We start from the raw sequence: 25,538 nt of genomic DNA on the forward strand, positions 1-25,538 counted from the left end.
TTTTATGTGTTCAATGTGGTGCAGGCTACTTATCTTTTATTCTGGGATGATCACACAATGAAACTTCCATATCTTGTTGCCATAGCTGGCTTTGTGTGTGCACTGTTTGCCATTGGAATCCCTACTCTTTCAGCTCTTAGAGTTTGGCTGGGTTTTTCAACTCTCTTGTGTCTAGCTTATATTGTTATATCATTTGTGTTATATCAAGTAGTGCCATTTCTAAAAAAAATATGCATTTTGTGGAACCAAACTCTCACTAGCAAAGTTACAATCACTTGGAGGACATCAAAATTCCAGATAACAGATTATGAAATTATCTTCTAATTAAATATCATCAAAATTAGGAATGCACCAACGAAAAGTCTCATAAACTTTACCAAGAAAAAGAATATCCTGAATTAGACTTTGAGCATAGAATCTACAAATTTCAGTGCAAACAACTGAAGATACAACTAAAATAAAGTCGGGAGAAACTATTTTAACGGTTAATAAGTGCAAATATGGTTAATATGGTTTAAAAAGAGGCAACCCTGAATAATCAGGCGATGAATAAATTATTGCATGCGGTTTGGGCGTTACTTTGCAGGTTTGTTTCTTTATTCATCCATCTTGAAAGTAGGAAAATACCAAGTTAGAAGCTTCTGGAATACAAATGAAATGCAGATTCAACTTATATTGATAATAGCATTAACTAAACACAGCAAAACAAGCTGCTTCTTCTGGTTTCTTAAGGTATGCTATGCAGCTTGATTCCAGTTTGGCGTGAAGGGTTTGCTTTTGCCAATCTCTTTGCTGCAAAAAGAAAAGGAAAGAAACACACACATTCGATCACTCATTCAGGTTTATTTGATGGTAGAGTTAGAGATTAACACCGCCTACCTATTTCATAGAAGAGCTTGTTCACATTCTGTGCAGTTTTTGCTGAAGTTTCAAGAAAAGACAATCCGTTTTCTTTCGCATATTCTTCACCGTCCTGTATATACATGAAACAAACATCACCGTTTCACCACCCAAAACCTGATTCTTTCATTAAATTTGCACTGTAATGTAAGCATATATATCAAAAAGAAATACCTCATTCGCAACCTTTCTCTCTGCTCCCAAATCAGCCTTGTTAGCCACCAAAAACATTATCAAACTCGGATTTGCTGATCACATGGTTTATCAGATGAATTGAGTTAGAATCCTAGTTACTCGCTACTCATTTATGAGATATAGACAAACTTACCATGTCGTTGCACTTGTTGAACCCACTTCTTTGCTCGCGCAAAAGATTCCTGGTTACACAATGCATCACTTACAAATCAATCATCACGTTTGTTTTATTTTTCGTGCACTACTCCTCATGTATGGACCTTACTTTTTTTTCCCCCCTAAAAACAATGTGGATGTTTTTGCTTCGTCTAATTTCCATGAACCTCAGCTTTTAAATGTGAAGACTAGTTTTCTACAAAAATGTTTTATTTTTATTCTAACATATAAAAACACTTAGAAATTATATAGATATGAGGTTCATTTAAGGATCATTTGGGTAAGAAACAATGAAATGATATAAGCGAATATTGAAACAAGTGGCAGCATCAGCACCACGATAGTACATAGGGGCCAAACTATAGTAACGTTCCTACCCTGTTGTGTCCCATATATCAAATTTGACCGTGGCTTCATTCAAAGACAAAACCTGAGTGAAGAACGCTGCCCCAATTGTTGATTCCTGCACCCTTCCACATAGAATAAGGTTAATCCATTCCCAACACTAATAGCCATATAATATAATAAGAAAATGCAATAACTAAGAGTAACCTGGTACTCAGAAAATTGGCCTTTCACAAATCTAAGAACCAAACTTGTCTTCCCTGCTCCCATGTCCCCAAGAAGTACCTGCCAGATCATTAATCATTATTCATCGCCTGTTATTCAGGCTTGCCTCTTTTTCTAATTATATTGATGAAAGTATATAAAATCGTAATATAATTATTTATGAACTAAGCTCTCTAAACGATAAAAAACGACGGCTAAAAACCTTATTTACCTCTTTTTTTTCCCAGGTAGTTTTTACCGTCGTTAATTTGTCTAATGATATTATCAAAATATCTGGACTTGCATATATATCTAATTTTGCCATCTGCTTAAAATAAAAAGTGCAAATAGTAGTAGTTACTTACTCTGATAGTTGAATTAATTGACAAATTTAGATTCTTCATCTGCTCCTATTTATAATCTTCCTATGGCTATATATTCTATTATTCTATCAATACATACATTTGGGAACTGGTAAGCAAGTACCTTGATGAGTTACAATTTCAATGCTACAGTCAAAGCCTCCATGGTTTCGATCACAAGAGCAGAAGCTGAGTCAAGAAAATAAACAAGTAGAATGGTAAATTCCTTAGTAAGTTGGAGAACAAATGCATAAGATACAATATCTCAGTCATTACATGGAATTTCTTGATGAGCTCACCATCATCAATTCTCTTCGCCACCAAATAATCCTACAAACTAACCCTTATCCACTAATAAAATGGTGTTATAGATATAAAATTAATCTTATGCCTTCACCTAACAGTTAAAGTGTCTATATGACTGCAATTCAGAGGCTAAGTATTCCTACTCCACTTCCTTATGAAAGTCGAATTATCCATTCCTCAAGCCAAACAAAGTCAATTTTGAGGAGCATGCAGGAAACTTGATTTAAAACCAATGATGTGCCTTAACAACTTAGGCTTTTAGGAGTGAAATCCCTCGGCATTTGGAATTTGATATCATCATAAGCATCTATGACTATGATCAAAGATATTGCTATAAAGTAAAATGGAGCTACAAAAATACCCGATTGTTTGTCAATGTCATAGGGATTTTTTTCTGCATTGGAAAACACAGCCTATACCAAGACCATTTATCCTGAAAAAAAAAAAAAGAACAAAAAAATGTGAATTATTAAAAATTAGAGAAAATCTAGGGGGCAGCAATTTTGTTAAAATTTGGCCAGCATTTTGTTAGGATTTGGTTGAATTAGTCCCACATTGCTTAGGATAACAAATGGAGTGGGTGGCCTAAGCTATAAATATGAGGCTAAGTTCTCCATTTGTTTTTGCACCAATCGGAAACACTTTAAGCTTATATCTGATTTTTCTTTTCCTCTATACTCTTTGATTAGAGAGTGTTGTGAGGTGTAGTTAGATATTTGCTTTGAGAGAGTGTGGGTGTACTGGGGTGCCGGTGTTAGAGAGAAAGAAATCTATGTGTTGTAACAATGTTCACATAGTGATATTCTCTGGTTGTCATTTGACAACGGCCGTGGTTTTTTTCTCCGGTAATTGGAGTTTCCACGTTAAATTCTTGTGTTGTGATTGTGTCTATTTTATTTCTCTATCAAAGGTGTTTCCTCAAGGGGGAATGGTGTCTTATTCCCAACATGTGGTATCAGAGCTTCGGTTCGGTGGGATTTATTCTTAGTATGCTCTGTGGTTGCAGCCTAGTCTGACCTTCCACATCAGAAAAGAATTTTGTCCTGTGGCTTGAGGTTGATCTTTGGTTGCTGTTGTTGTTACTGGAAGGCAGTGTGACACTGTGAGAGTGCAGTTTGGAAAGGTTCTGGCTAAGGAAAGACTTGGTATTTAAGTGTGTCCATTGTGACCCACCTCTCTTTCCTGGGGACCCTTCCTAGTGCACGGTCTACAGTTGAGTTATACTATTCCAGTATACGGTTGCAACAATGTCAGGATATTCAAGTGCTGTGAAACTTGAAATAGAGAAATTTGATGGAAGAATCAATTTTGGCTTGTGGCAAATACAAGTCAAGGATGTGTTGATACAATCAGGTTTGCACAAGGCGTAGAAGACAAGAAGTATCCTCATGGTATTACCACACTGCCATGGATAAGGATAAGTTGTGGCAATCGGGTCCACAATTGCACACGGGCATTGGTTGGCGTTGAGATGCAAGGTGTGTGGCGGAGTTAGATCGATGACTGAAGAACTTCCAGGAAAAGCTAATTTGGAAGTTGCACCATGAATTTTCAGCAAGGTTTCGATCTGTACCAAGGCAAAATACTTAGAGTGGTCTAATTCCAAGTGAGTATACTTTCATGGTGGAGTATGATAGTTGTATGAACTATGATTGTCGGTATAGACAATGGCAGCAAAGAATTGTCGGTGTTGACAATGGAAGCTGAAGATGTGTGACTATTTCAATCAAGGTGGAGATTGTTAGGATTTGGTTGAATTAGTCTCACATTGCTTAGGATAGCAAATGGAGTGGGTGGCCTAGGCTATAAATATGAGGCTAAGTTCTCCATTTGTTTTTGCACCAGTCGGAAACACTTTAAGTTTGTATCTGATTTTTCTTTTCCTCTATACTCTTTGATTAGAGAGTGTTGTGAGGTGTAGTTAGATATTTGCTTTGAGAGAGTGTGGGTGTACTGAGGTGCCGGTGTTAGAGAAAAATAAGTCTATGTGTTGTAACAATTTTCACATAGTGATATTCTCTGGTTGTCATTTGACAACGGCTGTGGTTTTTTTCTCCGATAATTGGAGTTTCCACGTTAAATTCTTGTGTTGTGATTGTGTCTATTTTATTTCTCTGTCAAAGGTGTTTTCTCAAGGGGAAATGGTGTCTTATTCCCAACACATTTAACCATCAAAAGTAAAATGAGTAATCTTGCACCATTGGATGTAATCTCCCACCATTAAACATACTTATGATGACTATAATTGATGGCTATATATCACCATTTTTGCTGGCTCCCTAGCACTCTTCTAAAAATTATTAAAAATAAGGATACAAGTTCAGAGTAGAGAGAAATTAAGATGGAATTTGCATTTTAGAACTATGGTTTTAAGAAAAAAGTGTAACAAATTTGTTGCCTACCTAACATTGCTGAATTCGCCATTGATAAGGCATCTGGCAATGGAGGACTTCCATCTCTAAAACATATGATCGGCAACATACTCTGTGGAGCTATTTCAATTCTTGAGACATCCTGAAACAGTGTGCATACGAACAAATAAAAAAGGCAAAAATATTTTCGAGCCCACCGATCACACAGTAAGATGATATCTTAGAGAGATATGATAATCAGAGCGCTATTTCATTTTAACTTTAACCAATACAATATGAGACATCATAAGACAAGACATCAAAATAGAATAACATGAAATGAATTCAATTAACAATCATCATTCCTACCAACAAAGAAGTATGAAGTGAATAAACTTACAAGGTCTACATTTGAGTTCAATGCTATAGATAGCACAGAGAACTATGGCGGCAAGTCAACTGCAGCATGTATCACATACCAGTAAAATCACCAAATCAGAAGGATTGAAGAAAAAATAAAGGTTACTCCCCATTCTCTAAACTATCAAGAAATATTATCTAAAACGTACATTTCAATGCTCCACAAATTAGAGATCAAATAAGAAATACTGGTTCTTCCAAATCAAAATAATATTGTATCCTACTTTTCAAAATTAACATTGGTCATCAGTTAAAGCTAAACTAATAAAATACTTTCATGAGTAAAGGCTAAACTCCATAATATATAAGTGGAAAACAACTATAATATTCCAAACCGTGAATATTAACAGTTAGTGTTGCCATATAAAGCTTTAAATTTTGTTTGCCATAAATTTTGAGTAAAGGCTAAATTCTTTTTTTGGAAGAATTAAAGCAAATTTGAGATGGATAGACAAGAATATTCATAGTTAGTGTTGCCATAAATGAACCAAGAAATAACAAATTAAGATAAAAATTGATGCTTCACTCACCAGGACTTTCTCCCCTAAATTTTCTACTAACTTCGTGAACAAATAGAACAAATTATCAAGAATTTAAAAAATGTACTTTACAATTTACATATGAAAAGAATTCGATTGTTAACCTACTTTTTCGAGACTATGATGCATTTGCTTCAGCATAGGATGCCATATCATTGATTGCTGCATTCACCTTCTCTAGTAAAATAATGAAAAGGAAAAAGAATTTAAAATCTACTGGATTGCTCCAAGAGATTTTCATTTTTAAGATTGATTCTTCCTTTAAGTAGATATATAAAGAAAAATGATTCAAATACTTGCAAGAGAGTAGATTTTATCATCAAAATTTTCACTCAATTTTACATATTCAAATATATATACTCATAAATCATGATTAATTTATTCCAACTATATTTAAAGTATACTCCTTTATTGAGTCTTTTCATAAATAAAATCTTTAATTTATTTCATTCCAATTTTTAAATTATATCAAACAATCAATTATTCTTTTAAATTGATTAGTGTGAAAGAATTGATTAATATTTTTTATCAAAATACTATATGTCCTCAAGTTTTTTGCCAAACTCTATCTCTTCAGATGTATATATCTACTAGATTGAGACCCGCGTAATGCGCGGAGAAGTAGATTACTTATATTATAAATAAATTTTAATAAATATTATATTAAAAATATTTTAGAGAACATATTATAAATAGATTTTGAATTTATTTTTTTTTAAAAAGACATAGATTATTTATATTAGAGTTATATAAAACTACATTTTTTTTCATTTTTTGATTTGCATTAATTGCTACACTGTCTTTTTTGCGTTTTTTTTTGTAAATAATTAATAAAATGAATGAATGAGAATGAAAAACATATAAAAATGTTAAATTAAATTTAAGAAATTTTTGACAATTAATATGAGAGATTAAGAAATGAAGAGTAGTAAAAGTCTAATATGTATAAGTTGTAGAATTTGAATATTTGTAACTGAAATTTTTTATAATAATTATTATTATGACACTTTTAATGTATATTTATTGCATTTAATTAGTACTTGATGTTTCAATTGAATAATAATAGATAAGAGTTTTTTGTTTTAATTTTTTTAAAATATTTTACTAAATAGTAATTGGTTGACATCTTTTACCAAGTCATTAGAATTGTTGATGTGGCATCATTAGCAAAGAAAATATGGCTTAAACTTATTGTGGAGAAAGTTAATATCAGCTTTTATATATTATAAATAGTTAGATAGATAGATAGATAGATTTGGAAAGATTTGAGTGGTGGATTCTAAAATTTTGCCAAGTAAGTGATGGTGCTAACATGACGTTAGTAGAAGAAGAGAAATAACTTAGAAGTAATATGGGTAAACCTAATTTTGATTGTGACTATTTGACAGAACTGTTTAAAAAAGAGGAATACATAAACCTGTGCTACTTGCAATGAGTTCACAATTAAAATGTTATTATTTATAACAAATAAATATGGCTATTGAAAATGATATTGAACAACAGAATGAGAAGAGTAAACAGCAAAGTTAAAAATCTTTAGGAAGATACCTGGGACGAATTTCCTACGTTGGCAACGCCAAATGGTGACATTGATCTGAGACCCAGAATCGAACTCCGACAGGAAAATCGCAACAGGAGGAATGGAATTTGCCTTGGTTTCTGTAATTTATGCAATGCGGCTCCGCCAGAGATGGACATTGTGATGGACAATTTATTTTGAGGAGAAAGCAATGGCTCATGAGACCGGAAGAGGATGGAGGAAATAGGATCTTGGTATGGAGAGGTGCCAAGAGGAAGAGGGTTTCGAGAAGTATGAGAAAGGTAATAAGCTCTTTGGTTTTTAGAGCTTTTTTTGGGGGTAAATGTTAATTTGTGTTTTTGTTGTTTTAGAAATAAGGATTGGTTTGGAAAAAGTTGAGTTGTTGGTTTTTGTTGTATTTTTTAATTATTTTTTGTGTTTATTTTTATTTGAAAATAAAAGTTGATTTGGAAAGATTTGAGTAAACGGCAAAGTTGAAAATCTTTAGAAAGATACCTGAGACGAATTTCCTACTTGGCGACGCCGAATGGTGACGTTGGTCTGAGACCCAGAATCGAGCTCCGACAGAAAAATCGCAACAAGAGGAATGGAGTTTGCCCTGGTTTCTGCAATTTATGCAACGCGGTTCCGCCGGAGATGGACATCATGATGGACAATTTGTTTTGAGGAAAAAATAATGGCTCATGGGACCTGAAGAGGATGGAGGAAATAGGATCTTGGTATGGAGTGGTGCCAAGAGGAAGAGGGTTTCGAGAAGTATGAGAAATGTAATAAGCTCTTTGGTTTTCAGAGCTTTTTTTTGTAAATGTTAATTTGTATTTTTGTTGTTTTAGAAATAAGGATTGGTTTGAAAAAAGTTAAGTTGTTGATTTTTATTGTATTTTTTAGTTGTTTTTTGTATTTTTTTTTTATTTGAAATAAAAGTTGATTTGGCAAGATTTGAGTGGTGGATTCTAAAATTTTGCCAAGTAAGCAATAGTGCTGACATGACGTTAGTAAAAGAAGAGAAATAACTTAGAAGTAATGTGGATAAACCTATGTACCTACTTTTATATATTAAGAATAAATTGTTGATTTTTATTGTATATCATTTACATCTTTAGTTCCTTCTTTCTTTAAAAAAAAAAAGCAAATTGATAGCATCAAATATATACTGTAATTGATTCTTTCTTTAAATTGATTTATACAAACAAGGGATTCTAATATTCACACTAAATTGTGTTATATGTTATTAAGTTTCCTTTTCAATTTTAGCTATAAAAATCTTTATATCCAATACTTATACCCCGTTATATCTTAGTTACTTCCGTAATTAATTTTTTTTATAAATAAATTCTCTAATTTATTATATTTTTAATTTATATCATGTGATTGATTTTTATCTTAATAGAATAATATATTGAATCCCATTATAGATAATTGATTCTTTTCTTATTAATGTCATTATATTTAAATTATATCACATAATTATTTTTATTTAAATATTAATAAATTTAATTATTTAATATATGATTTTTTCTAAAAATAATGTTTATATTAAAATTATTAATTCATAAAAATATAAAAAATATGATAATTACTAAAATATCTAATTTAGTCATGATTTAATCATTCAAAGTATATATTTTATTTGTGTGAAATTATTTAATCATTTATGGAAATAGATATTTAAAAAAGAACAGGTTGGGAGTGACATAAAAAAAAAACTGTAACAATCTCGCAAAAAATCTAGTCACCAACAGTTTTTGAGCCGAACTAATTCAATTCCACTTTTAGGTGACCTTATTCCTTTTGGCAGATTTTCGACGAGTCCCATCCAAATCGAAAGGGAATGAAGTAGGTTCTACACGCCATAACTCCTTCGAGAACAAAATTTTAAACATATATTTTTTGGGTTTTGAGCCGAGCTCTGGTCCTTTCTCTTTGATTCAAGATAAAGCAAAGAATAGATGCTAGAGTTGTTTTCCCGAGTGAAAAATGTATAGGTGGAATCTCCAAACGAAGATTTTGAATCTGTATGCGAGTGTTTTTCGGGAAGGCAGGTCCAGCACTCCGCAGTGATAGATCGAAGGTCACATCGCATGGAGCCATCCAGGGTGCTCTCTATACAAGACTCTAATCACCCATATGGCTGAGGATTTCAATCCACTCATGGTTGCTGTATGTAAAATCCCGGCCACTAACTTGAGAAAAAGTCTTTGATTTGAATTCTATTTTCTGGAAAGTAGGGTCTCGTCATTAAATCATGTGTTAATATAAGAAAGATATGAATTAGGCTTATTAGAAGAATTATTGACAATTATTAGTGTAACGAACCAATTTTCAGTATGGCATACTCATACCAAAACATTGAGTGTTACCAACTTGAATTATACTAACACTGTTATTAATAATATCAAGCTTGCAAACGGGTTAACGAAACTCGATTTTTAGAAAAAAAAACTTCCTTAAAGATAATTCGCGAATAAAGAGAAATGTGAGATTATGCAAACTAAAAAGATAAACAGATATATACACAAATAGGATAATAGCACCCAATAACGTAACACCCTACCACACAGAGTCTTATACTTAAGTCATAAAACAGAGGTGGTGAGGTATTACGACCTCTAAAGGTAAAATTATTTATATATAATATAGTTGAAAAAGTTTATAACTAGTAGCCTTTGAAGAAATGTCAAAACAAAAGCGCTAAAATGAAAAACACAACACTCGCAAAGCGACAACGTAATGAAGTAGGATAAGAGAGTTTCAAGATACAGATAACAAGGCTCCTAACCCGGCTTGCGAATCTAGAACCGGACAGAGCATATAAACATATTTACATATATAAATGAGAATCACAAATAACTCAAAGCAGAAAAAAATGACAACCTGTTTTTCCGAGTCAACCTCTAAGAGGGACAAACATAAAAATATAAGGTGGAGAATCTACATACATATATAAATATAAACAAAATACGTCCTTGAACCCCAAGAGTTCTTCGCTTCATCCGAGTCTCCATAATACAGAATAGTGCTTCTCAACCTACATCTAAAAAATAACAATATTGTATAGGATGAGAACCGGGGGTTCTCAGTATGGTTAAAGTGCCCACATATATAATAAATAAGGTCCCGAAAAAGGCTAAGGCGATCCTAGAACCCCAACACTAAGATATGATATAATCTTAAAGGAAATAACTAAACCATAAATTTGGTTATAACTCTCTAAGGTATCCAAGTCACAATATAACTCTAACTCTACAGTTTACTTTCTATCTCATTAAACTCTACTCCTTGCATTCACTTTCACATAACATAATATTCTATATATTTTACCACTTACTAGTAAATCATTGTTAACTAACACTTATCGCTGATCCAACCAATTACGACCTCAGGCCCAAATTCAAACCAACTCGGCCTCTGACCCAATTCAGAATAAAATACAATTATCCTCAATCCACAATCAAAGTACTCAAAACAGAAGGATAATTACAAACACAAGCAAATATAAAGCAAGCACATTTAAAGAACAGTTACAACAAGTATCACAGTTACCAATTAGACAGAGTTTATCAGATAGACAAGCCAAAACAATTAAGCACACCCAAGAAAAGCAAACAAATGCAACACGATGCATGCCTATCCTATTGCTGTTGATATCAACTGTCGGTTACGTAGCCATCTCAACATGTCCTCAAACTCAAAACTCACCTGGGGAGAATCCCCAAGCTGACATAGGGGAGACAACACCCCAAGCTCAATAACATTCATGGAAAAAGTCCCAAGCTGACATGGGAAAAACAATAACCCAAGCTCAATGATATCCATGGGAAGAATCCCACGTTGACATGGAGAGACGACACCTCAAGCTGACATGGGGGAGACAACACCCCAAGCTCAATATTATCCACAGAAAAAAATTTTCGGCTGACATAGGGAAGTGGTGGACGAAATTGTGATCCATGTTCTTTGTATTTGTATGAAATCATTATTATGGCACTGGTTGAATTCACAACTCCGTTCAACTAACCAGCAAGTGTACTGGGTCGTCCAAGTAATAAACCTTACGTGAGTAAGGGTCGATCCCACAGAGATTGTTGGTATCAAGCAAGCTATGGTCACCTTGTAAAACTCAATTAGGTTGATTAAATTTGTTTATGGTTCCAAAAATTAATAAAAAAGAAGAAATAATAAAAGGGATAGAATACTTATCCAGATTCATTGGTGGGAATTTCAGATAAGCATATGGAGATACTATATGGCTCAAGGATGCCTACTTTCCTACTGCTTCAACTCAATCCTTCTTACTCCTTTCCATGGCAAGCTGTGTATAGGGGTTCACCGTTCGACGATGGCTACTTTCAATCCTCTCGGGAAAATGGTCCTCTGCGGCTGTCACTCGCATGGCTAATCGTCTGGAGGCATCACACTGGCCGAAGGCTACATCCCATCCTCGCAGTGAAAACTACGCTCACGCGCTCTGTCACAGCACAGCTAATCACTGGTTGGTTCCCGCTCCTACTGGAATAGAATCCCTTGATTCTTTTGCGTCTGTCACTAACGCCCAGCACTTGCGAGTCTGAAGCACGTCACAGTCATTCATTACCGGAATCCTACTCGGAATACCACAGACAAGGTTAGACTTTTCAGATTCCCAGGATCCTACTCGGAATACCACAGACAAGGTGAGACTTTCCGGATCCTCATAAATGCCGCCATCTATCTAGCTTATACCACGAAGATTCTGTTGGGGAATCTAAGAGATACACATTCAAGCTCTGTTGCATGTAGAACGAAAGTGGTTGTCAATCACACGCGTTCATAGGTGAGAATGATGATGAGCGTCACATAATCATCACATTCATCATGTTTTTGGGTGCGAATGAATATCTTGGAATAAGAATAAGAGAGAATTGAATAGAAGAAAATAGAATTGCATTAATACTTGAGGTACAGTAGAGCTCCACACCCTTAATCTATGGTGTGCAGAAACTCCACCGTTGAAAATACATAAGTAAAAGGTTCAGGTATGGCCGAATGGCCAGCCCCCATGATCTGAGAACTAATCGTCCCAAGATGTCAAATACATTAGTTAAATGTTCTATTTATAATAAACTAGCTCCTAGGGTTTACATGAGTAAGTAATTGATGCATAAATCCACTTCCGGGGCCCACTTGGTGTATGCTTGGGCTGAGCTTGATCAATCCACGAGCTGAGGCTTCTCTTGGAGTTGAACTCCGAGTTATGACGTGTTTTGGGCGTTCAACTCCGGATCATGACGTTTTTCTGGCATTTAACTCCAGACTGCAGCATGTACTTGGCGTTCAACGCCAAGTTACGTCGTCAAATTCCGAATAAAGTATGGACTATTATATATTGCTGGAAAGCCCTGGATGTCTACTTTTCAAGGCCGTTGAGAGCGCGCCAATTGGAGTTCTGTAGCTCCAGAAAATCCATTTCGAGTGCAGGGAGGTCAGATTCCAACAGCATCAGCAGTCCTTTTGTCAGCCTTTTTCAGAGTTTTGCTCAAATCCCTCAATTTCAGTCAGAATTTACCTAAAATCACAGAAAAATACACAAACTCATAGTAAAGTCCAGAAATGTGAATTTAACATAAAAACTAATGAAAACATCCCTAAAAGTAGCTTGAACTCACTAAAAACTACCTAAAAACAATGCCAAAAAGCGTATAAATTATCCGCTCATCAGGAAGATAGTACCCCAAGCTCAAATATACTCAACCTTTAGCTCACATATGCATCTCCGGCGTACTCGCAACATTACCGCACTTCCTCAATAAATCTTAGCCACTTAATCATTTATCATATGTTTTATTATTCCCAATTAATTAACTTCATCAATTCTCTGATACATCATTCTCAATTACATATTCCTCTCTTAATTGCCTCATGCACCACTTTCATCATATTTATCATATCAAGTAGCTTCTCCTCCCACCATATATTACCTTTTAAAAATCTTTCTTTATCTCTAAGCTACCACTTTTTCCCTAGCTTCATCCTATTGTTAGGCTTACTACTAATATCTAGGGTTAAAAGAGTGAAAACAGAGGTTTAGAGATTTAAAATTATGTTTAAAACACAAAATTCATTTGCTGAAAATAGGGGTCACGCGTACGCGTGGGCATACAATTTTCAATGCGTGCGTATGCAAGCACTCTACTCGCGTACGCGAGATACCCAACCCGAATAGGTTGGTCGCGTCGCTTACACTGGTCGCATACGCAAATTATGCAGAATAGCAAAAATGCTGAATATTGCAGAATTTTCAACTTTGCACTCCAAACTTCCGACGCACATAATATTTTCGTTTCAAAATATTTTTCTTCCGTTCTTCGAACGGCATAAACTTCATAGACTCAATTTTTATTTGAAATAAGTTTGAAATAATTTGGGAGTCTGGAAGCCAAATTATGGCTCGTCGAAGTTTGGCCAAAAATCATATTTTCACAAAAATACTCTAACCTCTATTTTCAACCATTCACCATTCAAAACCAACTTCCTAGGCTCATAATCAACACCAAAACAAACCATATCACAGAAACACATCCCCACATCCTACCTTAACCAATCATACCTCAATTTCAAACACTCTTATACATGAACCTCTCAATTAACCCAACAAGATCATCATGTATCAATACATTCTCACTACAACATCAATTGCCAAAATTCATATTCAACCCAAATTAATAATTTAATTCAACAACCAACAATCAATTCAACTTATCATATGGGTTAATGAAGAACTGAAGATTGATGGTTTAGAAGTTATAGTAAACTCTCGTTGTAAGTATAGTTACTAAACCAAGCAATCAACCTTTCTTACAAACGTTTTGGTTGTCACAAGTAACAAACCCCTTTTATTATTGATAACCGAGTAGTCAAATCTCGGGTCATCTTCTCAAGGAATTGCAGGGAGGTATGTTCTTATTATTGGTTATGGGTTTTGTAAATTGGGATTTTGAAAGTGGGGAACAAGTAAATTAAAGGACAAATAAAATAAATAATTAACTATAAAATAAACTCTTGGCAAGATATGAAAATTCGGAAGTCCTATCCTAGTTACTCCTATTAGAATGGAAGTTAATCCCACTTAGTTAACCTTTGCGTAAGCAAGGGAAAGTCAAGTGAACCGATTTGTTAGATTTCCCAAGTTCTAGCCACATCCTAAGGAAAGACTAGAGTTAGTGGAATTCCAGTTAATTAGCCGACATAACAATCAATCATGAATAGTTGATAACTCAAGAGCTTCCAGTTAATCAATTAAAGCCAATAATATAAAAAGCTAAATAAGAATCATAAATATCCGGAATACCTCAAATAACATTCATTCAAAGCAGTAAAATCTAACATGGAAAAGTTCATAAGCCAATTGAGCAACATAAATCAAATACAAATAAAAGCATTAAAGTATCTCAAAGTAGAAGAGAAGTCAAAATAAAGGAATATTGAACCTGATATGAAGATGAAATAAATCCTAATTTCTAAAAATCCTAATCCTAAATCCTAAGAGAGAGGAGAGAGCCTCTCTCTCTAAAAACTACATCTAAAACCTAAAATTGTGAATTATGAATGAATGGATTTCTCCATTTTATAGCTTCTAATCTGTGTTTTCTGGGCTGCAAACTGGGTCGAAAACAGCCCAAAAATCGCTGGAGAAGAAATCTGCCACGCTGATTTTTGTCACTGTGATGCATCCGCGTGGATCACGCGTTCGCATCGCCTAGCAGTATGGACACTATGGCAGATTATATATCAAATCGAAGCCCCGGACGTTAGCTTTCCAACGCAACTAGAACCGCGTCATTTAAACCTCTGTAGCTCAAGTTATGTTCGTTTGAGTGCAAAGAGGTCAGGCTGACAGCTTAGCAGTTTCTTCAACTTCTTGTATTCCTTCCACTTTTGCATGCTTTCTTTCCATCCTCTAAGCCATTCCTGCCCTATAATCCCTGAAATCACTTAACACACATATCAAGGCAATGAATCGTAATAAAGGATAATTAAATTTAATATTTCTAAAGCATAGAAAACATGTTTTCACATATATCATATCATGAGGAAGGAATTGTAAAACCATGCAAATAGTATGAATAAGTGTACACAGGCTTGATAAAAACCACTCAATTGAGCACAAGATAAACCATAAAATAATGGTTTATCAATCTCCCCACACTTAAATATCAGCATGTCCTCATGCTAAGCTCAAGAGAAGCTATAAAGGAATGAAGAGGAATGGTAAAATGTATGAAATACAACCTATCTATATGAATGCAAAAGTGTTTCTATCTACTTGGTTAAAAGTAAGCAAGTTCTTCAAAATATGAATCAATTCTACTAATTCAAATTATACAATGAAAGACAAGTAAACTTGTAAGAAGATAGCTCATGAAAGCAGGGAACATAGAATCAAGCATTGAACCCTCACTGGTAGTGTATATCACTCTAATCTCTCAAGTGTCTAGGGTCAATCACTCTGTTCTTCCCTAATCATGCTTTCTAAACTTTGTCCTTCATCTAACCAATCAACAAATATTTAATATACCCATGCACACATCATGAGGTCTTTTCAAGGTTGTAATGGGGTCAAGGCAAGGGTGAGGATATATGTATGGCTAAGTGAGCTATAAATTGAATCTTTGAGTAACCTGAGCTATCACCTAACATACATACATTCTATATAATTTTTAAAATCATGCCTAGCTACCCATAATTCCCACTTTTATATCACATACTCATGTGTCAACTTCTCTTTTGATTTGTGTCACATATGCATTGATCTTTTATTAACTTAACATTGGGGTAATTTTGTCCCCTTATTTATTTATTTATATTATATATTTTTTTTCTTTTTTTTCTTTTTTTATAGAGACATAAAAACTAAAATAACATATCAATTCATATGAAATTTTTTTAATTTTCTGTTTTACATGAGTAGATACCCAAATTTCTCAATATTCAGAATTAAAAACATAATACATTCCCTTATTAACCCATGTTCCCACAGTTTCCCCACACTTATTAGTTGATGCACAACCTCTATCTTAAGCTAACTAAAGATTCAATTGAGATATTTAATTTGTTTTTCTGCTTAAGGCTAGTGATGTGGTTATAGAACAGAAGGGGATTAAAAAGCTCAAAGTGACTAACAAGGGTGACATAAAAGGGTAGGCTTATTTGGGATAAGTGAGTAAAAACAAGTAATGGCCTCAATCATATGCAAGCATGTAAATACACTAAATAATGGACATATAGACTGAAACAAAGTAAAGATTGCAATTATAGAGAAGAAAACACACAAGAATAAAATATTTATGGTTAAATAATGTAACCATATAAATAAGCTCAAAATTTCACAGGTTGTGTTATAGCTTTTACCTATGTTCCAAATACAACTTCAAACAAATTTAACAAAAAATTTTCAATTTAAATTAGTGAAATACTATAAAAATTTCTTGAAAAAGAAAATATTACTTCAACCAAGTAGTGACTAAATGCATAAAATCAAACAAACATGCAAATGCAACAATTAACAAATTAACATTGGTGTTGAGAAGGGACTAACTAACCCGCGGAGATCAGTATCGACCTCCCCACACTTAAAGATTGCACCGTCCTCGGTGCATGCAAAGCTGTGTAGATGGATGGGGTTGTGGTTCCTTAGCTGGTGCTCTTTTTGTTCCTTTTCTTGCCGGTGGTTTGGGAGTAGCTTTCTTTTCACCCTTCTTGGTGGCCATCCTAAAAAGGGAAAAAGTAAGTAACTTTAAAACTAAGGGTTAGAGCAAGGAAGAGGATAGTATAAGTGATAATCAATGCACGGTAAAGAAGGATGTTGTCAACACATGGTCATGACTACATGTGAAAAGGTCATCAATGAAAATATAGCAAGTGCATGTAATGGCAATTAGATGCAAGATGTTTATTGGCATGCTGGCAAAGCCATGAGTAGCATAGATCAAGCACTAAATGTCCAAGTTAGATTATCATCTCCTTCAAACTAATAAGCTGTTTGTATTGATAATTATATTTAATTAATAAAATATAAAATGGGTTTTGTGAAAAGCAGGCATTAGAGTAGCAGAATAGAATAATGTAAAATAATGCACAATGCCATACGGGCTTTTTCACAAACACTTAGCATGCATGGTAAATATGTTATTGAAAGTATTGAATTTTGAACATGCAAGTGACCCTAAAAATAATTAATAATTGTCAAACAATTCCTAATTAATCCACAGCAAAATATAAAAAATAATGATCCAAATAAATTTCCAACACCAATTAAGAGAAAAAGAAAGAAAAAGAAAGTAAGAAAGAAAGAAATAAGAAGGGAAAGAAAAGATATAGATTTGGGGAAGAAAAGATGAGATATTTGGCTGATTTAGATAAGTTGTGCGCTGCTTGTGATGCGGACGCGTGAGTGACGCGTTCGCGCGGATAGCACTTCTATGAAATGATGCGGACGCGTCATCCACGTGGTCACGTGGATCGATTTGTGCCATTAGCGCGAGGGCAGCCTCGCGGTCGCGCAACTCTCTGTTTGAAATGCATATTGCCAAATCCTTGGGTGACGCGATTGCGTGGGTGATGCGATCGCGTGGATGACCTATTTGAAAAACGACGCGGACGCGTGGGGCATGCGTTCGCGTGGTAGGGCTTGTGCTTCTAGCACGAGTCCAGCCCAATTCCAGCTCAACTTTCGGCCATACATCCTTTTTACGTCGATTTATCGGACACGCGTTCGCGTGGGTGACGCGGACGCGTGGGAGGCATTTTTCCCACATGACGTGGATGCGTTAGCGACGCGGTCACGTGGATCAAGTTGTGCCAAAGGCACGCCTCCAGCCACGCTCTCGCGTGACTCTCTGTTCACTTTTCTTTTCTTTCCAATGCACTGGTGACGCGGACGCGTCAGCAACGCTGCCGCGTCACGTGCGTGCTCTTTTTTTTATGTAATGCAGTATGCAGAATGTAATGCTTAATATTAATGCTATGCATGATTCCAGGTTCAATAAAATAAAATAAAACAAAAAAAACAAACAAAACTGAATAAAATTAAAATTGAAAAAGGAACGATCATACCATGGTGGGTTGTCTCCCACCTAGCACTTTTAGTTAAAGTCCTTAAGTTGGACATTTGAGGAGCTTCCTATTATGGCGGCATGTGCTTGAACTCATCCAGAAATCTCCACCAATGTTTGGAGTTCCAGTAGCCTCCGGGGTCCCAAACTAGGCGCAGAAAGCCTTTAAGTAAGTTAAAGCAAGTGACAAGGCCCCAAGAGTGTTGATTGCCACAATAAATTCTGGGGTCCCAAACTTTGCTTTTGCACCCGTCTTCTTGTTGATCCTTAGTGTTCCAACCGGGTGGCAGGCAATCTGAATTCTCACTAAAGCGGCCAAACAACTTCCTAGACCCATTCAGTTGAGCTCTATACCAACCCTTGCGTTTAAACTTAAAGCTTCCAACCATAATGAACCTTGCAGGACAATTCTTACCACTGACCATCTTCCTCTTACTCTTAATGCCACAAAGAGCTCTAAGTTGACCATTGGTGCGCGGAATTGTGATCATCAATGGCGCCATCAACATGGTACGCTCAATTGCAATCTCAACTCTTTATCACAACTTCGCACAACTAACCAGCAAGTGCACTGGGTCGTCCAAGTAATAAACCTTACGCGAGTAAGGGTCGATCCCACGGAGATTGTTGGTATGAAGCAAGCTATGGTCATATTGTAAATCTCAGTCAGGCAGATTCAAATGGTTATGGATGATTTATGAATAAAGCATAAAATAAAGATAGAGATACTTATGTAATTCATTGGTGAGAATTTCAGATAAGCGTATCTCCCTTCCGTCTCTCTGCTTTCCTACTGTCTTCATCCAATCCTTCTTACTCCTTTTCATGGCAAGCTGTATGTTGGGCATCACCATTGTCAATGGCTATAGTCCCGTCCTCTCAGTGAAAATGTTCAACGCGCTCTGTCACAGCACGACTAATCATCTGTCGGTTCTTGTAACACCCTAATATTCAAATCCTTATGCTCGAGCCATAAGTCAATGATATTACGGTGGTACGACTCTCAGGTGGATTTTTAATATATAAATATAGTTAATTTTCGAAAGGAGTATTAATCGAGAAGCCTGAAAAGAGTAGAAATAAAATCGCAAAGACGTATCACTCACGTTTCGACAACGAAAAGTTAAACTGTGAAGCCGAGAGCGATAAACGGACAAGACATAAAGGAGATTAAGAGACAGATAACAGATAGATATATATAACGTAAGTAAATAGCCACTAGTCGCGACCCGCGAAGTTTAGGCCGGCTAGGGTACAGTACGAAAGTAGTTGACAACAATATATCCTAATCTCTCCCAAAGGAAACATAAGAGCCTCTATAGGCAAGTTCCAAAAGAGTTCAATACATAATATAATCTTTTCAAAACAAAGGTGGAGAGATTCTAATCAAAACACAAAGTAGAGGAAGTAAATATCTTCGCCGTCTCTCAGACGAACCACAGCTCACTTCTGAGCACCTGGACCTGTATCTGAAAAACAAGAGATATATACGGAATGAGAACCCCGGGCCCATGGGTTCCCAGTACGGTAAAAGTGCCAAATAAATACAATGCACTGCAATAAAAACTCACTAAGCATCCTAAACTCCTTTTCACCAATTATCCAGCCTAGATTCTCACTAATCCATAAATAGGCATCTGACGTAAGGGGATACTAAATCTAGTTCATATTACACATGTTTCCCAATCCGCTGATTCTTTCACGAATCAGACTCAGAATCATAAGCAAAACCATTACCAGTTGCTCTGCCTCAGCAACTCTATATCAATACATCATACCCTCGCCTGGAGCTAGTGAAATCACATCACTACGTCCACCCAGGGGGCTCAAATGATCTCATTCAAAAATCATCATCATTATGCAATCGCATTATCAATTCATCTCATCAAGAACAGCCCCCAACATCCACCAACACCATCATGAGGGATCTCTCAGTTGTACAAACACAAGCAATACAGACAAGTAATACACAAATAAGGTACAAGTAGAACAAGTAGCATGTAATCAGGTAACATAGCATATATATAGAAATCCAAAACAAATAGGCAAACCCAAACAATTCAAACATATGCAAATGATGTATGCCTGCCCTATGGCTGATGATATCATCTGTCGGTTATCAAGCCAACCCGACGTGTCCGGTAGCTAACCCGGGCACAGTCTCTCTGTTGCGTATTAATATCATTAGAGGGAATATGTGCCCTGTCACCATTAGAGGGTATCTGCGCCCTGTCGCCATTAGAGGGTATCTGCGCCCTGTCGCCATTAGAGGGTATCGGTGCCCTGTCACCCTTACAACCAGAGAGAAAACACAAGCATTGACCCGGAGCAAGCGGGACGAACCACAACCCTTGCTACTGCCCAGGTATCTCAAAAGCATTGACCCGGAGCAAGCGGGACGAACCACAACCCTTGCTACTACCCAGGTATTTGAGTTACATTCATTTAAAACTCCATAATTAACTCATTTATCATAAACATCATTTTTCGTCTCATACCCGGAGCAAGTGGACTAGCCACTGCTACTACCCAGGGAAACTCGTATCTCAGATAGTGGAAGTGCAAATCACAATTATCAATAATTCAGCATAAACATGCATGAATTCTCATCCATGGATCAACATCCATATCAGCCATCCGGCTCACGGTTAAATCCATAACCAGCCAATATTCATAGCATACACAGCTATTCTGGCTCACGGTTCATTCCAGAACCAGCCAATTCATAAACAATTACGGCCCTTCGGCCAATGGCATAACAAGCACTTCCACCACCATCCTCCACATCTCACATAATCCTCAATGATCCTCATTGATTATTCATTTTCCCCTTGCTTCACTCGCAAGTTACCTCATTCACTAGCCCTTTTCTAATAGCTAGGCATATCATAAAGATTTAAGATATAAGTGGTGAGATCGGAGGCTTAGAAGTATGAGATTTGGCTTTTAAAACTCAAATATCAACTTTGGCATGAAGACAATGCCACGCGCACGCGTACTCCACGCGCACGCGTGGATGTCCTTAAAAACTCATCGACGCACAAGCGTCATGCACGCTAACGCGTGGATTAAAAATTTGCCAAATCGACGCGCACGCGTCAACCACGCGTACGCGTGGATACTCTCGTGCCCCAGGCACAAAGCTGGCACAGTTCTGGCACAACTCTCTGGAAAATGGCTGGGCATTGGGTGCAGCACTATCGGCGCGCCCGCGCACATCACGCGCACGCGTGGATGGCGTTTTCTGAAAGATCGGCGCGTACGCGCCAAGTGCGCCCACGCGCAAGGGGTTATTCTGCTAAAAATTTTCTAAGTTAAAGACTGCAGAATTCACAGCTTCAACCCCTAATCTTCCAATGGACATAACTTCCTCATTTTAAATCGTTTTTCACCCGTTCTTGGAACGGCATGGACATCCCGGATCCAATTTCATTTCTAAACAGATTTGGCACAAAACAAAGATCCGTAGTCCAAGTTATGTCCCGTCAAAGCATGCCCAAAAAACCATATTTTCATATAAAACCACAAAGTGCCATTTTCAAAACAAACCATTTTCAACTCTTTTCAAAATCAATCATAACATGCCATTTCCATCCCTTTTTGAAACCAATCAAAATATACCAAAAATCAACATCAAGCCTCCTCAACTCATACATTAACACCTTACCACAATTCACAAAACCGCCATATAACCATCTTTACCCATTTCGAACAAATGGCTAAATTACAAACATATCAACATGTCACACATCCTTCCTCATCCCAATTTCCAACAATACTATTTCCAATCAACCATCATTATACATAACCAATATCATACTCACTATCACGTGGTTTCACCCCAAATCAACCTTAATCATTCCACAAGCATATGTCACAACATACATATCTCTCATGCATTATCATACCATCAAGGCATCAATAATCATACTCACATATATGACCACATAATATATATCAACCAAAATCAAACATACTTCATCTATACAATTTCACCCAAAATTACCGATTTTCACACTTCAACTCCTCAAACCTCATTATTCAATAACCAACCCAATCATTCATATATTCATTATATGAAATTCATCCAATCACTTGTGTCATCATACAATGCACACATCAACTTACCTCCCTTACCTTTTTCCGGCCTCCGGCCCAAAATTTACGGCCTCCGGCCCAATTTCACAATTTAAATGCATAAACCACAAATTAATACTCATTACCCAATACATCAAATTTTCAATACACCAAGCATACAAGGCCACAACATTCTCAACCAAATCATCAATTCACATTACATACCAACTATGCATATTAGCATCAACCATTTACACAATCCAAACTTAATCATAGGGGCATCTAGCCTAGGAATTCTCATCACACCACACGGTACTTAAATGAAACTTAAACCGTACCTCTTGTAGCCAAATCAATTGAGCCTCTTCTTTGGAAGTCTCCACCAACCTTAGCTCCAAGCCTCACCAAAGCTCCACAAGCAATACCAACCTCCCAATTGTGCATCAAAATCACCAAATACACTAACATAACCAATATCACATACATACATCAACCTAGGGCTCATAAGGATGATAAATCACAAGAGTTTGAGCACTTCTTACCTCAGCCCATATGAAGTAGGGATAGAATCCACTTAGAATCCATGTTGGAGTATCCCTAAACACCCAAAATCACAAGATTTCAACACTAACTTCCCAAAAACGTGTAACAGTGGGGAAATTCGAAAACTGGGCAGAGATGAATGGAATACTCACCACAAAACTTAGATAGAATTGTAGAGGATGAGAAGAGCGACGCGTGGCCGCAAACGGCTCGTCAATCGGAGCTCCGTAGCTCAAGTTATGGTGGTTTGAAGATCAAAGAGAGTTAGGTTTTCTCTCTTCTCTTCTCTCTTCTCAATTCAGCGCCCCACACTCCTCTTTTAGGGTAAAAATGAGCTGAAATGCTCATAACTAATGTTTATATATGTTGGGTCTTGGGCCCACTTAGGCCCAGTTCACTTATTGTTGTCCGTTGGCCCAATTTTGGACCAAAACCTTTAAGATTAGCGCTTTAAATCGCACTTCAAATATTTCTACCTCCCCTAATCATAATTCCTCATTTCTTAATATTATTTACTCATAATCAATTTTTCTCAGCTGCAATACCTGACAGGTCTCAGCCGGTACTGCCGGTCAAAATTTCACTGCGCGCTTTTACGCAGAAAACTATGTCTTCCGACTCGGAAAAATTCACTGAATCCAAATATCATATTTAAATCATCAAATTCTAATTGCCAAATCTTCCAACCATATTCGCTCCTCCTTAACTTATTATTTAATTAAATTTCGGTTAGACCGGGTATTACATTCTACCCCCCTAACAAAAATTTTCGCCCTCGAAAATTCCATCAATCACTACGAGTACGCGAGCATAGTATGCCTTTATATCAGACACATAACAGTTCCAAGGTCCTTTTACTCTGCGCGCTTCCGTTGCCGCGCTCTGATTTCTCTATTCCTGAGGGTCTCGGTCGTTCGTTCAACGCCGACCAACAGTCTCGTTCCTTACTTTTACCGTCTCATCAATCCACACCCTATTAAATCTCGTCAATAATATTGCTATCATCGTTAATCATAGCCATCATCCCACATCACTATAATCAATCAAAGCTTTCTTCGTTTTTAGAATTCAATGAGTTTGGACTAACAAACTGACAAACTCTTATGAATTCGCTTTGCCTTACTAATCTATAAAAGCTTTTAAGACACATCTCTTTTGTTGAAGTTACTCAGATCAAAAATCATTTTCAAAAATATAACCAAAACCCCTTCAAATTCCTGGGAGAATTTTCAACAGCACCTCCCTAAAAATTGGAGTTTACCACCCGTCACGGGTTCCCTCAAACCAATCTCAGTACCGCATCAATATTTCAATTTAATGGTTTTCACATTCTTCTTTCAAAACCGATCGTTATAAACCTCAATCTAAATCCAAGGTCACCATGACCAAACATCATAGCACTCATCTCTCGAACACAACAACTTGCACTCAATCATCATCTAAATCTAATTGTGCATTAATGATAATTTCCTTATCCGCTTTAGAACCATCAAAGCTCGCAGCCGCAATCATTCCCAACTATTTGGGGATCATTACTTGCAGTAACCCTCTTAACCCTTCTAGTATTCAAACATAAGATACTATATTAAACTTTTACAACTCTTATTCGTAGCTATCCTGTGTTACTGCTTCCACAAGTTTCCGTTGCTTTATTCTGACTTCTCGTCTAGTACGAGCTTTATCACTTACTTCCTCAAGTACTCAACCACAACTTAGCATGACCGGCATTCACTAGATTTCTATCTATGATAGCCAAAACCACATACCAACTTAATCGTACCTTTAGCACGTTGTTACCAATTCCCAAACTGTCGGATCTAACGGTATCCCCCCGTTGTTGTAGTGAACACACGACCTTGTTGTTGGCTCTTGGTAGTATTCCGGTTGACCTTCTTAGGACATTTCTAGGACACATGTCCAACTCCTCTACAACCATGGCAAAGTCCCAATCTACCTCGACACGGAGTTCCCGAATGATGGCTTTGACATCACCCACCAGTCATTCCATTCTGAGGTTGCTTTCCGTTAAAGGCCTACCTAATCATTTATGCTCACCAAACCTTTTATTAAGATAACTTAGGGTTATCTAGAACAGATCATAATCTTTCATTCGACCATGTATTATGAGTGAATACCAGCCTTCAGCATTATGTAAAGTGGTAAAGAATTAAGTTATCAGTTTTCTTATTACCTCAGGTACAAAAATCGGACCTGGCAGTCTCCCGATCCTTTCGGTGTGGGCAATCTCTGACCAAATGTCCTAGCTTTCCGCAATTGTAACACAAACCCGAACCATAACGACACGGTCTATTTGGGTGATGACCTCCACATCTCTGATAGCTCAAAACATCCGAAGCAGCTACTATTTGTTTTTCCCTACCCTTTCCTTGGGAATTCTTATTCGTCGCAAGGTCATTTCGCCTTTGGGGAAAACGTTGTGGGTATCCTCTTCTCTTAAACTCTTGGCCCCTTGTTGGGTACTCTTGATTGTGCTCCTTGCGGTGGAACTC

The 25,538-nt window shown here is 36.5% G+C and overlaps 1 pseudogene; it reads right to left on the bottom strand.

The window, feature by feature from the left end:
• Positions 1-691: 691 nt before the first annotated feature.
• On the bottom strand, positions 692-24,964 carry LOC130956983 (ras-related protein Rab5-like; annotated as a pseudogene).
• Between the last annotated feature and the right edge of the window lie 574 nt (positions 24,965-25,538).

The sequence above is a fragment of the Arachis stenosperma genome, chromosome 10, assembly GCF_014773155.1.
Source record: "Arachis stenosperma cultivar V10309 chromosome 10, arast.V10309.gnm1.PFL2, whole genome shotgun sequence".
Classification (NCBI taxonomy): domain Eukaryota; kingdom Viridiplantae; phylum Streptophyta; class Magnoliopsida; order Fabales; family Fabaceae; genus Arachis; species Arachis stenosperma.